We start from the raw sequence: 18311 nt of genomic DNA on the forward strand, positions 1-18311 counted from the left end.
CCCGCTAGCCGTCCACGTCACACAGACGGCCTCCCGGGCTGATGCGATGGAAGCCACCGAGCTTATATCCTCTGTTCCTCGCTTTCGTGGCGTGGTGCATTCACCGATGTAATTGAATGTCGTGTATCGAGAGGTGTCTCGCTCGGGATTGGAAAAAAATGATCGAAAAGAAAAAGAGGACTGGAAAAAACCGGGGTTTAAAACCGATAAGGGGATATTGGAACGGGCCGTTTTTTTAGCCCACCCTGACTTTCTTAAACTCGATGATATTTAGCACATAGAGGGTCTATATTTTGATTGATGCATCATGAAATCGTCATTTCCGGCCTCGTCCGGGATTGATTCTGACCTATACGTGGGGGTAAAGGCCGATTTTGGCGAAAAACGCGGTTTTTACGGGTAGAGTGCCGAAAGATTCGCATGATTCGCCAAAATCAGCCCTCAGACTCATGTCAAGGCCAGTATTAGACCCAAAGCGGCCAGCAATGAGAAAATCATGATGCATTCCGTAAAAAATAGACATAGCCACGGTGAAACTACCAAACCACGTATCTCGGTTTGCGACGTCGCAGACTTCCAGTCATACTTTATTTTTTAAATGAAAAACTACTTAACGTCTAGTCTTGAAAATTTCTGTGATTTTTCCTCTTTGTGCGGAGAAAATTCTGTGAACATTTCAAGGAATGATATTGATTTGGTCGACTTCAAAAAAATAAAATGGGAGCGTAGATTTTTAAACACCGCAAACGAGATACGTGGTTTGGTAGTTTCACCGTCGATAGGGCAAAACATCGTGGAGTTGAGGCAATTCAGGGTGGACTCAAAAACGGCCTTAATCAACACCCATCCTGTTCCAAGTCTGACAGAAACGCATCAAAGTCGCATTTTGGAGATAAAATAGGTTTGGTGCAGTGGCGAGGCGTGAGTGATCGATTATCAGCATTCCCCCATTTGAAGCTAATGGTAAAGAATCGATTATTAAGGTGTTCGTTGCAAACACTCGATCTATCGATCTTTGTCCACAGGTTTAAGAGGCAAATTAATCGATACATCGCATAGCACGCCACGCCACTAGTAGGAAGATATATCATCGTCTAATTGGAAGACGGAGACACGAAAATGCGTCAAGTGCTGATCGATTTTCCAACGAAAAGTCGCTGCAATTTTCTTATGAACGACGGTGGAGCCAAAATGAATTCAAATACTAGCTGGCAAAAAATTAGTAGGTACTGTAGGAACACATATTAGCGCCTACAAGACTGCATGAATACTTCACGCATAGCATCAAACACAACGCGGCAGCGGTAAGGCGGTCGACGTGTGGCGCATAGCGCCCACAAGACTTTATGAATGCTTCACGCATTGCGTCAAACACAAGGCGTTTAGCAGCGGTCGACGTGAAACGCATAGCGCCTACAAGACTGTAGGAATACTTCACGCATTGCGCCAAACAGTGCGATCAGCGCGGCGGTGGAGGTGGGAGTTAAAATTATTAAACCACATTTATGATTGTTCTCTCATAATTTTTTCGATCATTTCTTATAAATGGAAGGCCTTGTCCAGACAGAGATAGGTTTACGGAACTTAACTTTTGCGCCAAGTTCCGTGAACTCTTGCTAGTAGTGTTGACAGGGCTTCCGCAAAAAATGTGTCTAACACGAGTAAACACGTCTCATGCACCCCTCTCCCTCCGACTCGTTCACTTGATGGTTTTTATTGATTGCATTTATTGATTGTAAATCGCATTTTCTGGGAGAATTCAAAGAATTTCTCACTGACTACTTCACTAATTTTTCTCCTGATCTCATGCAAAAATCAATTAAATATTCAACGAAAATTATTCAGATTTTTCCGCCGAAAAATTAAGTTGTTTAAGTCAATTTTACAACTTTAGAGAGAAGTAAAGTTCTTTCGTAAGGGAAACAATAAAATGACGTAGCCCGGAAATTCACAGCTTTTTGGGAGTCTAAGGATATAGACTGCACTATCGCGATCTAGGGGGCAAATTCCGCATTAAGAAACAATGCGCAAGAACTTTTAGTCCAGAGAAAACGCGCATGGTGCTGAGCGAAAAATTCCGGACTATCTTGCGGAATCTCGTAATTTCTCAGTACTTCCGGATCGCCACTGGACCAGTAGACACCCTGAGCGAGTACTGCGTGTAGGCAGGTGATAGAAAGATACTTTCCGGGGTTTTTCGCGTCTTCGTCTTCCGATTGGACGATAGTATACTTCCCGGCAGGAGCGTGGCGTGCTTGCGATATATCGATTGATCTGTCATTTAAACCCACGGCTGGATCAAGGAGATGGCCACATGGGCCGCGACCCATATGGCGGCAAATTTTGCAATTTTTTTAAGTATAGGTATAAAAGAATCGGATTCAGAAAAAAAAATTACAAATGAGGAAAGCGTCTTTCGGTGACACAAGAGACAGCACCTTTAATCAGTCGAGTTAAGAGAGAAATCAAACACGCAATTTGGCATGGAGCGACGCGGCGCAGAGAGCTATCAATGATGATGATGACTTGAGATGAAAAGGAGAAGCCCTCAGCGCGGCGGTCGGCATGTAACACGCATTAGCACCTGCAAGACTGCGTTAATACTTCACGCATTGCGTCAAATATAGTGCGGTCAGCAGCGGTCGACGTGAAACGCATAGCGCCTGGAAGACTGTAGGAATACTTCACGCATTGCGCCAAACACAGTACGGCCAGAGCGACGCGGCAGTGGAAGTTAAAATTATTAAAGCACATTTATGTTTGTTCTTTCATAATATTTTCGTTCATTTCATGTAAATGTAAATCACAGAGATAGGTTTACGGAACTTGACTTTTGCGCCAAGTTCCATGAACTTTCGCTAATTGTGTTATCAGGGCTTTCGAAAAAAATGTGTCCAACACGAGTAAACGCGTCTCATGCAGCCCACCCCCTCTCCCTCCGGCACGTTCATTTGATGGTTTTTATTGATGTTTCAAAACGAATGAGAAGGGGGCGGCAAAATACAGGCGGCCCATGGGCGGCAAGTAGGTAAATCCGGCCCTGTTTAAACCTATGGGAATAGATCGATAGACAGAGTGTTCGCGACGAACACCTTAATAATCGATTCTTTACCATAGCTTCAAATGGGGAAATATCGATAATCGATCATTCACTCCTCGCCACTGCTTCCTGCCGTTAAATATTCCGATGGAAACTCGGGATACAGAGTGATTCTGTTCACATTCTGCGCGAGGTGCAAATGCAATACGCAAGAAAGCTCTCGATATACCAGAAGTTTTTTTATATTATTGCCGCCTGGACATTTCCAATTATGGGTATCCTTGATATCCTCCGCAAGCTCATTTCCAGTGATGACATGGTCTGTCTGCTCTGGTGCAGCTTTCTACTGGGCGATTTCTTCCAGTGGCGCAGCGTGAATAATCGACTATCGATATTTTCCCATTTGAAACAGTGGTAAAGAATCGATTAGTAAGGTGTTCGTTGCGGACTTCTTAACTATCGACCTTTTCACATTGGTTTACATGGTAGATTAATCGATTTATCGTAAAGCACGAATCGGAATTCTGAATGGGATTGGACGTGAGGCTGTTCCAAAATTCGGTCACTTCTACCTCTTGACTGGCGGATCCAGCAAATTGGCAACATTGTCTTTTCTCCATTTAAACCTATAGAAATGTATCGATTCTTGGATTCTTCTCTTCTTTCTACACGACGAAAGACTCCAGTGAGACAGTTTGGGACTTGAAAGTGTTGACCGACTGTTAAAATTTATCAAAGTTTAGCCAGACAGAGGTTGGACTTGAGGTGGCTTTAACAAGAGAGTATGACCAATGGATCTCGAGATCACGAAGACACGTTTAATTAGAATAAAAAATGGAGGCGACTCTGGGTGAAAGCGGGTGGGAGGGGGTTGTTGCTAACTTTTGACGTCGATTTATCATCTGCTGCACCTGTTACCATCTTTTTCATATGAGAGGTTCAAGTTGATCATCCTACCCGCGCGTTCAAGTCTCCCGGCAGGTACCCGAAGGCATGTAGAGACTAGCGTTTGTGAGGCTAGCGCTCTTAGAGATTTGCGATTTTGGGTACCTGCGTACGGTAGAGTGGAAAAGAATGGCCTCTGAGTCTCATAAAGACCCTTAGGATATACAAAAAAAGAAAAGCGGTGATTCTAAGTGCGAGCTGATCAAAAGAAGATGCAGTGGCTGCAATCCATTGCCGTTTATCACCTTCTGCACCTGTTACCAAGTTTTTTATGATACCTAAAGGTTCAAATTGATCCCCCCTCCCCAAATGTGGGCCATAAAATGTGTTTAAAACTGAGTTGTTGTTTTTTTCTTTCTTTTTTTCTTCTTTTTTCCTGCTGGTTTTATGGCTTCGTGTCTGGCACCTTCAGCCAACTTTAGACTATGTTCATTGTCCGTAGACATCGAAGGATTTTAGGCCATGCTCCAGGCTTTTCAAATTTTCAGGGATTGGAGCCGAGTAGAATCAGCAGATGCTGAAGTGCGGAATTTCCTCCCTTGTTCGGTACTTCCGGACCGCCCTTAAAAAATCAGTACTACACTGAAAAAAAATTCTCGGCGTTTTTACCAAGGTCCGTTGGTACCTTTACCATCTCACGTTTTTTACCAATTATTGGTAGTTATACCAAGACAGACTGGTAAGCTTACCTAAAAACCGGTATTTTTACTGTTTTTTCCAGGTAAGAATATCACTTTTATTGGTAATCAATTCCCGGTAACTTTGCCATTTTATCTCGGTAATTCTACCACAGGCGATAAAAAATATTGGCGTTTTCACCAAGGTCCAGTAAAATTACCGAAAAAGCTCAATAATTTTACCGAGATTTCTCAGTAAAATTACCAATTCCATAAATGGTAATTTTACCAAGAAAAACCTGGGATCAAATAGAACCCTGAATTCTTGGTAATTTTACCCTTTTCTTAGTAAATACAACGAGATTTTTTTTCAGTGTATTTCCGGACTTTCCAAAATTCCGGACTTGTAGACACCCTGATCGGTTCGATACAAATCTGTGAACCTTGCAGACGATATTCTGACGCAGCGCGGCCCGAGCGAGCTAACGACCGACGCGCTACGCGCGGCGCGGCATCGATTATTAGAAAGTGGGAAGGCGAGGCGCGACACGGCTGCGGCCCACTGACTGGTGACTGGCCGCGCCGCGAAGCGTGCCACGTTGTTGTAGAAAGCACGGCGCGGAGCGGCGCCCGCGCCACGCCGTCAAGACAAAACGACACTCACACATTTCAAGACATACCGTGAAAGGAAAACGGGAAAACGAGTTACTTTCAAGAAAAATTACACGGAAAAAATGAGATATGGGCCCTAGAGTTGCTTCACCTCATACCCCACACGAGCAGGCCCTGCGCGGGTAGGGCCCGGACCAGCCCTAACTGCACGGAGAAAAAAAACTCGTGCGTGGGATCCGAAGTTTAGGTCATATGGATCTCTGAAGTTTTCGGATTGAGCATCTGGACACTTTAGGTCTAGCTGTCGAGGTTCGGATCACACATCTGAAACTTCAGTTCTTACATCTGAAGTGAGAACCGAAGTTTTTCAGATGTGAAAACCGAAGTACTTCAGATGTAAGAACTGAAGTTTCAGATGTGTGATCCAAACCTCAGCAGCTGCACCTAAAGTGTTCAGATACTCAATCCGAAAACTTCAGAGATCCATATGACCTAAACTTCGGGTCCCACGCACGAAGTTTTTTTCTCCGTGTGAACAGGGTCCAGCCCTTATCAAGTAGGGCTGAACCCTGAAGTAGGTAGGTACGCCGCGCCGGGCCTGCCCCTATGGGGTATGAGAAAAAGCAATTTTACATACCCGGTTAGGGCTGGGACCTTCCGCGCAGGTTCCAGCCCTAAACTCTTCCGATGTCCATTGCAATCACCCTCTTCAACCGATTGGACCACTCCATTTTCTCTCTGTCTCTTTTCTACCGATGTCAATAATCAGCCCGCTGACGGTTCCCACGTTCATACTTGATCAATATGATATTAACTTTATAACATAGCGGCTAATGTATCCTATGCATGGTTTCCCCATTTTTGAGGAGGAATTTTTTCATTCGTCTAGTGCTCTTTTTGCGGTCTTTACTGAAGACTTTAACGAAAGGTTAGGAACAACAACCACGACATTATTTTGCAGCCTTCGCTGGAGACTTCAACGAAATGTTAGGAAAAGCAACCACGACAATATTTTGCAGCCTCCACTGGAGACTTCAACGAAAGGTTAGGAAAATCAACCCGAACATTTGCAGCCTCCGAAGGAGACTTTAACGAAAGGTTAGGAAAATCGACTTGAACATTTGCAGCCTCCACTGGAGACTTCAATGAAAGAATAGGAAAAATTCAATCGTCAGTAATGGTTACATGCAAATACTCGTACAAGTGCTGAGAGCCACGGACCTCTGCCACCTTGAGGTCTGGAATTAGAACGCTGGAAACTTTCAAGATATCAAGATATTATTTTGATATTAAATCTGTAAGGCCGATAAACCGATCAAATCGATTTACCTATACAGGGTTGCCCCAGAATTTAGAAAATGAAATTCCTTGTCTGCCGAAATTCCCTGCTAATCGAGGATATGCCAGATGCTTAAAAAGACAAGATTTGAAACAGTTTTCTGGCAAAATTTGTTGTTTGAAACGTCTGATTCATTCAAGGAGGAAATAAAGGTGACCTGACAATTGGATTGCATTTTGCAAAAAGGAACCACTAGCATTGCAATGATGCTAAGATTGTGCAACTTCATTCTTTGCAATACAATTGCGGAAATTGTGAAAAACTATGAAATTTAGATGGTAATTTTCGTCTTAAATTTACAGTTTTTAGCGAGTAAAATAGAAACTACTAAGGGGTAATCGGGTTTTTCCTCCAAGACAAAAGAAGTTGCACAATCTTAGCAACATTGCAATGCTAGTGGTTCCTTTTTGCAAAATGCAATCCAATTTTTCCCTGACATATCCGGGTTCTCTCTGATTTTTTAAAATTCCTTGACGTTTCCCGGTTTTCCCTGACTGTGACCACCTTGCTTATACTATTCAAACGAGTGCTTTCGCTGAGGGTTTCTACTCCGTTGACTTTAACCAACGTATTCATATGAATAATAGGCGAGCTACCGGCAATGAGCTGAGGCGGCTCATTGGCATTCGAGACGGCGACGGCACAAAAATTTGACCTGCAAAGCCAGATGGCACACGACGGCACTCGGCAGCGCAGTCGCTGACAGTGAGGAGCGAAGAGTCATTGGACTTGAACTTGCGCACTTACCGATTGCCAGTGAAAATATTGATGGCAGTGCAGATTGAGGCTGCCAACGCGACGGCGCGTGTCGTCCTGAATACAAAACAAAACGAAGCGGCACACGCGCCCAGTTCAGCTTAATGTTCCCGCAGGGGCAAAATAGTAATGGTAATCGTAATGTATGCCACAGAATGTAGAAAATGAAATTCCTTGTTTCCCTGCGATTTCCCAGACTCATTTTGGTGAAATTCCTGGGCAATTGAAGAAGTGACGGATGGTTAAGTTAAGAAGGCATAATTGGAAAATAGTTTTCAGGCACAATTTGTTGTTCAAAACCTCAAACCCATTCTAGAAAGCAAATGAAGGGGATTTAACAAATTTTCCCTGACATTTCCCGGTTTTCCCTAACTGTGGCAACCCTGCGTAATGGGTTTGTATGATGAATTTCTAAAAAAAAAGTCTTCTCTACCTGAAGAAAATGTCTAAACTGGTAACCCATAAATGAACTAATTTTAGCAATTCGGCCATGAAAAAAAACTCCGGCCGTGGCAGCTGTACTTACGGGCTAAATAGACATACCTCCCGCGTTCCGGGCTCAGAGGCCGAAAGCTCCGAGCGTTGCACCCGGAGCAGTCGAAGCTACGGCTCTAGCACCCGAAGCTTTCGACCTCAGAGCCTCGGACGGTATGTCTACAATATCTACATAGCCCGTAACTTTTTTTTCAGTCCATACTCTATCAATACTCGAATGATAACTGGTGATCAGTTTGGGCCTGCACAAATGGCGTTAGAAATGTTTTTTGAAAGACCCGCGTGACCCTCTCCTGGTGCCCGGTCTCCGGAGACCTTGACCTCGGCAACTCGGGGAGTTTGGGGTCCCACGACGCGAGTCCCACGGTGGTCGTGGGCCCCGACGGAGGCGGCCGTAGCGTGGCGCGTACGTTGCGTCCACAGACGGCGGCAACGCGACCACGCCAAGCATCGCATTACCAACTCGGTCACTCATTCATGATTCCAGCGCATTGAACAAGTGCCTCGACAGGAGCCCCGGCCCCGGCCCAGGGGCGGGGCGGGGAGCCGACAACACGGCAGAGAAAGTTGTTGTCTCCCTCCTCGCATCCACGACCGGTCCATTTTCCACCTCGCTACCGTCAATCGTCATCCCGGCCCGGCCCGTCCAGGGGTATCATGGCCCGGTGGCCTTGTCAGAAATTTTTCATCCAGCGGGAAAGGGTGTCCGAGATTAAAAATTCCTAAAGGGGATCTCATTGTAAAAAAATCCTGAAAATCACACTGAAAAAAAGTTACGGGCTATATAGATCTACACTGAAAAAAAATTCTCGGCGTTTTTACCAAAGTCCGTTGGTACCTTTACATCTCACTTTTGTTTACCAATTATTGGTAATTTTACCAAGACAGACTGGTAAGCTTACCTAAAAACCGGTATTTTTACTGTTTTTTTCAGGTAAGAATACCACTTTTATTGGTAATCAATGCCCGGTAACTTTGCCATTTTATCTCGGTAATTTTACCACAGTCGATAAAAAATATTGGCGTTTTTACCAAGGTCTAGTAAAATTACCGAGAAAGTTCAATAATTTTACCGAGATTTCTCGGTAAAATTACCAATTCCATAAATGGTGATTTTACCAAGAAAAAACTGGGATCAAATAGAACCCAGAATTCTTGGTAATTTTACCCTTTTCTTCGTAAATACACCGAGATTTTTTTTTCAGTGTATGATCTACCGTCCGTTCCGGGCTCAGAGGCCGAAAGTTCGAGGGCTGGAGCCGTAGCTTCGATTGCTCCGGGTGCTACGCCCGGAATTTCTTGTCTCCGAGCCCGGAATGTGGACGGAATGTCAGTATAACCCGTGAGTACGGCTTCCAGAGCCGCAGTTTTTTCCGGTGTTCTCTAAGATTTTTGGCTCCATGAAGGTCTATATTTCAGGGAATGCAACATGCTCCGGCATTTTCGATTTCAATTGACGTCTGATACCTATAGGCCGAAAAACAGGTCTAAAGGCCGAGTTCGGCGGAAAATGCGCATTTTTCGGCATTCGGCCGCACACCCGCATTTTGCGCCAAAATTGACTTTTAGACCAATATTAAAGCTAAAGTATTGGACCCGAAAAGAGGGTGAAAATTACCAAATCATGGTGCATTCGCGTACTACAATATAGACCTTCAATTGGATTGCATTTTGCAAAAAGGAACCACTAGCATTGCAATGCTGCTAAGATTGTGCAACTTCTTTTGTCTTGGAGGAAAACCCCGATTATCCATTAATAGTTTTTATTTTACTCGCTAAAAAACTGTAAATTTAAGACAAAAATTACCATCTTTTCATAGTTTTTCACGATTTCCGCAATTTTATTGCAAAAGATGAAGTTGCACAATCTTAGCATCATTGCAATGCTAGTGGTTCCTTTATGCAAAATGCAATCCAATTAGCAGAAGATCGTCAGAGTTGAGGAAATTCACGGTGGGCCCAAAGACGCCCCTTATCGAAACCCTCCCTTGTCCAGTCAAAGTAGAAAGGGGGGTGGGGGGTCCAGTACAGAGACAAAGGGACACCCTCCATTAGTACCTATCTTGGCAATGGAGGAAGCTTTTACTTTTGAGCCTCCAACATTCAACCGATGACCATGACCTATCTACTGGGTGGATGTTTAACAACGTGTTGAACATGTCGTTTTGCAAAGAAGCCGAGGTTTGGTGAAACCTGTTTGGCACATGACATCACCCGAAGCAGGTAGGCCAACAGCCGGAAAAAGCGAGATTATACTGCTGCTACCTTATGACTGTCGATAAGGAAGTGGTTGAATCTCCGAAAGTAAAAGTTTGCACCTGTCGGCATGAGGTTATAGTAAAAGGTAATGGAGTCCCTGAAAGCAAACGTTTGCACCAGCGGGCTGATTATGAAATCGATAGGCGAAGCGATAACAAGGAAGACAAACTGAAATTACAGGTTCCTATTGGTGGAAGCGGGTGGTTATGATGGACAAAGGAGGTAAGTGATAGACCCACGAGAGACCCTGTAGTTGGACCGCGTAAAGCAGAAAGGGACCCAGCCACATCGGCTAATGCCAAATTTAATGGGGCAATTGAATTTTTTTCATGAAAACGGTTGTGCGGTGCAAATTACAGTGAATTTTCTGCATAGTGCGAAGCAAATTCCTTAAAATTTTCAAAGGAGTCCGCACGATCGTTCTCGTGTAAAAAATCGAATTGTCCAGTAAAATTTGGCAATAACTGATGTAGCTTAGCTCCTTTACTGCTGAACGCGGTCCAGGCAGTCCATCATATCCCTCTTAGTCTTTAACAGCCACCCAAATCTATGTTAGACAAAAATGGACGGAGTTAAACAGAAAGGAACCAAGCCACATCGAGATCGAACCGAGAAAGAGTGGTTTAAAGTTTGGCTCCTGCATAAGACTCAATGTAAAAGATAAACTTCAAGTTCAATTTCTGCAAAATTTGCTCCAGCAAAAACTTTGAATTTTTGGCGATAGATAGTAGAGCAGTGATTGAGTTCAAGACCACTCATAACTCAATTTTTTCCAAAATGTGGGTTGGTTCCTTTCTGCTTAACTCAGTCCAAATATAGACAAAGAGGACAAAAGCGAAATGGAGGGATTCTAGTACGGTGGTCACAATAATGGACAGAGGAGACAGGTAATAGACTAACTTATGGCAGTCCACGAGAAACCCTGAAGTTAGTCCATCATCTTCTCCCTTAATCTTTGACAACTACCCTTTTCAACCAATAGGATCGGTCTATGTTCCCTATACGTCTTCTTTTTCTATCAATTCCAATAATCAGCCCGCAGCGCCGGAATACTAGTGGAAGATCTACGCTTGTCTATTCTCTCTAGCCAACGACTATAGATAATATCTATGGACCATGGCACGGGCCTACTGTAAAAGCGGCGACGCGACGGCCGCCCGGCCGGGCGGTGGACCAATCCAATCAACACGTAAACAAGCGAATCGATGATCACGGACAAGGCCTCCGCATCGCCGCAGGGGGAGGGGGGGGGGGTGAAAGGGGGTCCCTAAGGGTAGGGGGGGTCGGAGGGAGAGGGGGGGGGGGTCTAAAAAGAGGAACTCGCCAAACCGGGTCAACATTCCGTTCTGGCATCCGACCGGGGATGGGCGCCGCGCTTCGGCTTCGGTACTCATTCTGAGGCTCGCGTAGCCGCGTAGCGAGCAGGAACTTTCGACGACGGGCAGAACGCTGGGAACCTGCAGCAGCGTCTTCTCGTCTTCGTCTCCTCATTTACATGGGACTGTCTGCCCACTTCGACGGGAGGGTCCGCCCCGCGGTCGCTCCGCGGTTCGGCCCCCGAGTTGCTCGGCGCGTGACGGAGACGCTACGCAGAAAACTTGGGCTGCGGGCTGATTAGTGAAGTTGATAGACAAAGCGATAGACAAAGAAGACGTGGGGAGTAGGGAGAAATTCTACTGGTTGAAATGGGTGGTTCCTGTGGACAGGATTACCACAGAATTTGGAAAATTAAATTCGCTGTACTTCCCTGATTTTCCTGCACTGGAAAAAAAAACACATTGGATCTAGAGTCCAGACTCTTGAAAACATTGACAAGAAAAAGGACTCTTGATTCAATCAGATTTAAGCTTAAATCAAAGGGAAATCCGCTCAAATTAAGAGGCTTGCTTGGCTCTTGATTTCAACGGTCCTCTTTAATCAAAACTGGACGGGCCGTAAGATTTTGATCGGAATAGAGTGCCACCATTCATCATTTCCTGCCGCACGAAACATTTCTGCTAAGTTTTCATTTTAAAATTAAGCAAAGTAATGATTTTGAGACTATGACCCCCGACACTTGGATGGTAATTTGTTTGGGAATTTGATCGTGTGTCGAGACCTTAAGGTCCTGTGCCTTAAAATTTTTATCACGCTTTGCCGTGCGAGAGATCGCTAAGACGGGAAAATGCGGGAGTCACCTCAGAGACTTTAACGCAGCGCTAGAAAAGTAGACGTACCGATAAATGAGGGTGCCGACATTCGATTGATTTATGATACATCAACTGCTCATCACGACACACTGGAAAAAATAGTCGCTTGGATCTAGAGTTCAGACTCTTGAAAACATTGACAAGAAAAAATACTCTTGATTTAATCGTATTTTTGCTTAAATCAAAAGGAAATCCGCTCAAATTAAGAGGCTTGCTTGACTCTTGATTTCAGCTTAAATCTGATTGAATCAAGAGTATTTTTTCTTGTCGATGTTTTTAAGAGTCTGGACTCTAGATCCAATGTGTTTTTTTTTCCAGTGTGGCACACTTTAGTGAAATTCTCCAACAATTGAAAAAATGCCAGATTGTTAAAAGACATACCTAGTTAAAAATAGTTTTCAGGCAAAATTTGTTGTTTGAAACGTTAAACCTACTCGAGAAAGCAAAAGAAGGTGAATTGACAATTTTCCCTGACATTTCCAGGTTTTCCCTGCCTTTTTAAAATTCCCTGACATTTCCCGGCATTCCCTAACTGTGGCAATCCTGTATAGACTAAGGGAGAAATGATGGACTAACTATAGGTCTTTCGTGGATGTCATTAGGTAATCTATCATTTTGTCCATTGTAACTACCCGCTTCAAACAATAGGACCCCTACAAATCCCTTTCGTCTTCTTTTTCTATAGTTTTGTCTATCAATTTCAATAATCGGCCCGAGGGTTCTTCAGCAGTTTGGAGACTGATTGATCCATCGATAGTGTCTGGTTTTTTTGCACTTTTCTTGAGGTGATTCATCACGGTTTCTGGCGTAATCAATGACATGTCTTGCGATGTATCGCATCGATTAAGTGAAAAGTCTCAGCAGATTTTGAATTTTTAGCCCAAAAAATGGCCGATAGTCCCTGCGCTAGAGGCTAGAGAATCATTTTGAACCAAGAAATTGGCAAAATTCAGAGACATGACGGCATTTTTTGGCTAAAAATTCACGATCTGCCCGGATTTTCTTACACAACCGATGCTGTATATCGCACGCCAGTTCGACTGCGCCAGAAACAGTGACGAATCACCTAAAAATGTTTGAGCATTAGGTACATCATGCTGTTGTCCGTTAAGTATTTGCACACAAAGGGATCGAGAAATATTTTGAAATACGGTCCAATCTCGAATAACCGCGATTCGACTTATTCGCGGTTCTTTTCGGTGACTTTGGCCCAAAAACGCTGTAATTTTATGACGCAAACGTCTGTAAAAAAAAAAAAGAAAAGAAAAAAATTCCATCCAGAAATGAGGGGCTAGTGGAAAAGGTGGTATACTTAAGTGCAGTTTTTTAAATAAAATTAAAATATTGATGGTCTCAACAAAAACTAGTTTTAAATATTTTCTGAGAAAAATTCACTGCGAAAATCTAATTTTTAAGCATCAAAAGGCGAGTGTAAAATTTCTTTCCACCATGGGGCTTCTTTAAATTTTGTAAATTTAAACACGTAATTTTTAAAATAGCAAAAACTACACTTGTCCCACTTTTCCTCCAAGCCCCTCAAATAATGTTAACCAAAAAAACTTCTTGGAGGTGAAATTTGTTCATTTTTAACCAAAAATTAAATTTCTGTCTAGTATTTTACAATTGGTTTGATGTTCTTTAAAAAGACAGCGTGTTTTATTCCTTTCCCTGGGCAAAACGCTCAGCTTCAAATATTCGCGAATTCCGATTATTCGCGATGGCTCCGGTTCCAATCATCGCGGATAATCGAGACCCTAATGACTCCATGTCATATGGACGTATTTCTGTCAAACGGAACTATGTGCATTAAGACATGAGCCCTGAGACCCATAAGCATATGTGCATCACAGGGCTCACGTCATAATGCACTTAGTTCCGTTTGATAGAAATACGTTCATATGACACGTTGATTGATCCATCGACTACTAAATCCTCCTCTGAAGTCCTTTAGATCCGTCGTAAGAATTCTTGCTTGCATAACATGAACAATATTGAGACTAGGTGTAATGACTGCGGGCAAGAAAATGTACTGACGGAATAAAATAAAGAATACCCGACAGTCTGGATATTTCGTTTCGAAGTTTTTTCTGGAATATTAACATACAATTTTTTAACAAAAATTCCTTAGGTACGTGAAGCGGTCCTCCTTACTTTCAAGCTTTCAGTGGATTTTTTGGGCTGTATTTTGAGGTATGCATTTTCCAGCGACATTTGATTAAAAAAGGCTAAGTGTCTAATCTAAATAACCTATGGCCCTACCTTGATCCAAAGTAATTAAACGTTTTTCTTTGAAAAATGTGCAGTTTCATTTTTCTTTTTCCTTCTTGTTGGAGTGCATTTTAAGAAGATGATTTTTGAAAAAGACATCTGTCCGGGACTCGAGCAAATTTTGTGCGGAGGGGAGAATTACAGGGGCAAGAGGAGAACACAATTTTTTAAACTCTCCCATTATGCAAAAGAATGTCTCCCTGATTGAAATCCTTAAAGAAACATGACAGAAAACGTTTTTGTCACAAAAGAAGTGCACTTTCAGCCACAGGTTACATTTCAAAGGTCTCCTTTCGATCAAAAATCAACATTTCCTCATGAAGTTTTAACACGATAACCTACTTTTCATTGGGGACCAATTTTCACACCATGGAATGTAGGTAAGCCATTACAAACCCAGTCCATTTAAGGATTTGAAGCCCTGCTATCTACCTAGGTACATTCTCTGTTGATGGTTGATAGATTGCTAATACTACTTGGGCTGAATCACCTGTATTCTGCATTCCTCCCTTGTTCTTTAATTCGACTGACTCAGTCAGGATCTGGGATTGCCAGGGTATTATCAGTCCTCTTCGCCATAGAATGTTCTGTTTTGTTTTGTGTTATAGGTATCTCTAGAGTTTAGTTAAAAGTTATCCAGTGTAGTTCTGATCTCTAGGGTTCCCCTACTTGTTTAATTGAATCCAATTTAATAAAATATTTGTTACATAACTTTAACTACACAGGTGATTCTCTGTTTATTAGGGCCGAATAAGCATATGAGGGCACTATGCATTAGCCTAGGGGATCTCTTCGCAAAATTTTTTTCCATGGCTCTTCCCCCTATCTACATCAAATTTTTGATTATTTTCAAGCAAGGTATTTTGACAACTGGTATTTTCCTTTGTTTCTCATTTGAGCTGATGGTTACGTCTATAGGTGATTCTCTCTTCTTCTTTCTCCTCACTATGTGTGCTAAATAATCATCATACTCTCTCTTTGAAATTTTGCAGGGAAAACAAATCATGCAACAGGGAATTGACTCCAAAACATGTTCGGTTTTTACAATTAACTTTGGTTAAATGGCAAAAATTAATATTTTGTTCCGGAGTTGACCAGTTAATTCAAGAGTTTTTAAACTTCCAGTCGCATGAATCGTCTTCTACGTACCAAGAGAAAACATGTTAAATTTTATCTGGTTCAGATCTTGTCATCAAGTGATTCCAGCAAGTACTTGGTTTTTCTCACTGGGCGGTGTAACATTGGTAATGCTCGAGAAAACATCAATTTCATTGATCATTGCGTTAAAATTGATTTTTGGGATTGTTATATATGTATTGGAATTGATGTCCGCTGATTTTGATTGCACGCCAGTTTAGAAAATGAATTCCAATTTACAGTTGACCGCAAAAGATTTTGGCAATTTTCCAAGTGTTAGTGGCAAAAAATCGATGTCTTGAAATACAAAAGGAATTTGAAGTAGGCAACCCTAAAGTGGGATACCTACCTAATAACTCATGGTAATGGTAACCCCACCTTTCCTGAAGTAGATGTAAGGGAGTAATAATTATTACTATCCACGGGGCTATTGAGGACAGTAAGTGTCCGAGCTGTAGAAGTTGAGATTATAATAGTACGAATACAAGCTCATTAGAATAGTTTCATATGAAAATTTGTTGATGAAAGCATCTAGGTGGTAATCACAGATCCTAAGAACAACCTGTTGCTTCATAACAACAGGCTTCCAGGTAACAAGTGATAGGAGCACCCTGAATGAAGTGCGAACTGACAATCTTACCTCTTCACTTTTTTGTTGAAAGGCTCGATATCGGCATCATCAAAAAAAGGTAATCCTCCGTTACAGGGTGAAAATTGATCCACATACTGAACCACACACACAACACGAAGGTAAACGAAGCGAGACGGCGACAATAAACAAATCGCGTACCATCACACACCGCAATGAAAGCGTACTAGCCGCAATTAAACGAAAACAAATTCCTGTAAGTTTTGAACTGGAGTTCAACAACGGTAAAATGATTGCGTTGGCACGGAAAAAACACAGATCACTCGCGAAATTAACACGAACGAAGACCCATGGCGCCGTGGGCTGACGCGAATTTTGTGAGTTGTGACTTTCGCTGATGTTGACGTTGACAGGGAAACAAAGAGAAAGACTGAGTAACGTAACATCCGTGCCTGCTCCTCGCCTACCTGTATTACAGGTGTGGAAGGTGGGCGCAGGTGAGGTACAAGCTACGCCGTGCAGTGCTGCAACCTGCTTTGATGAGAAGTACCCATGCTGCGATTCCTGCCTCCTCCAATGCTACCATGTTAGGAGAGAAAAACGTCGTATGAGCCTTGAGGTGTTGCCAAATTTTCTTTGACTACTGATGAATCCAGGAGGAAATTTGTGAGTATTTTTCCTCCGATTTTTCAGAGAATTTTCTTCATAATTTGATCTGAAATGTCGGTAAATTTCAAGGAAAAAGAATCATATTTTCTTTCACAAATAAATATCTTCAGAGTGGAAATTATGTACCATTCGACGTTTCTCCTTAGTACGGCAGAAAAGGATACGGAGATGCAAAGTATCAAAATATCATAGAATAAACAAAATTATCATTTCCAAATTATGTGCCTCTCCATAGCTCCCCCCCTCTCTCTCTGGTTTTAGCTCTTCGGGGTTTATCGGCTGCATTCCGGCATTTTCAGCAGTTTGTGGCCACTGAGAAATATTTACATGAGTTTTTGGGTGTTTCGGTAATTTTTTAAAATCAGAACGCTGTAGTGCGCACAAGTTGCGCGTGGGTATTGGTGTCAATTCTAAGCACACCAGAGTACCTGTTTCTTTCTAGAAAGAAAGAGGAAAAAAATCGAGGTTGGGATGGTCAAAAATTCTGTAAAAAATGTCTTCTTTCCGCATAATTCATGAGTTGGGCGCTGAGACCCAAGAGAAATCCTGAAAACAATGTCTCGATTTTTCGTAAAATTGGCCTCCCCTGCGTTATTTCATAAAGGAGGATTGTAAGTTCAGAGATTTCGGTTAAAAATTGTCAGAAAAACTTCTTGAAATGGTAAAAAAAAGAATCAGCATGGAATTCCTTTCTAGACAGATGATCACACAGTCACACACTTAAAACTGCTAGGAAATATGGAATGTACAGAAATAGAGATGCATGGCTTCCTAGATTGTTCTGCAACTAGTGATGTAAAATTATTTTCTTAAGTAGAGCAAAACGCCATAAAATTTAATACAATCTCTGGGAGCTGGTTATGCAACCCGCTACAAATAATTGGAAATTTGACAAGGAACCCCAATGCGCGGTGCTAATGGTAATAAATTTAAATTCAATTTTCACCACATTTAAGTGTTTTATAACTTCTTGAGTTTTATTAAATACCTACCGAAGTTTAAAAAAAAAATTAAACAAGACGATACTAAACTTATCTGCTGAAGCAGATGTAGGTATATTCAACAGAAATTTCAAAAACTAATTTTCTTTTTTTCACGCTAATTTTATGATTTGGCTCAGATTGTATGATTATGAGAATGTCTTTTTTTCTTGGAATGTCCTGTTACTCATAAGTTTTGAGGAAGAAGGGCCAAAATTTTGCCTTGCTGACTTTACAGAAGCTTTGGAACAGACTTGAAGATTCGTGACTCCTTTCCACTTTATTTAAGAAGGCACATTAATCCTTCTGGATTTTGAGCTCTGAAAAAGTTCAAAAAAGAGAGTCCATTCACTTAGTTTTGACGATCAAACTTAAAAATGACTGAGACTGAGTACAAAAAAAGAAGAGAACATCAC

The 18311-nt window shown here is 42.3% G+C and overlaps 1 protein-coding gene across 1 annotated transcript in view; it reads right to left on the reverse strand.

The window, feature by feature from the left end:
* Positions 1–16675, reverse strand: part of Myo10A (unconventional myosin 10A) — a 67113-nt gene extending 50438 nt beyond the window's left edge. Inside the window, exon 1 of the mRNA XM_019059654.2 lies at positions 16298–16675. The gene's annotated coding sequence lies outside the window, so the exon portion shown is untranslated. The remainder of the gene's footprint in view (positions 1–16297) is intronic.
* Positions 16676–18311: the final 1636 nt, after the last annotated feature.

This window comes from Bemisia tabaci, chromosome 2 (assembly GCF_918797505.1).
Source record: "Bemisia tabaci chromosome 2, PGI_BMITA_v3".
In the NCBI taxonomy this organism is placed as follows: Eukaryota; Metazoa; Arthropoda; class Insecta; order Hemiptera; family Aleyrodidae; genus Bemisia; species Bemisia tabaci.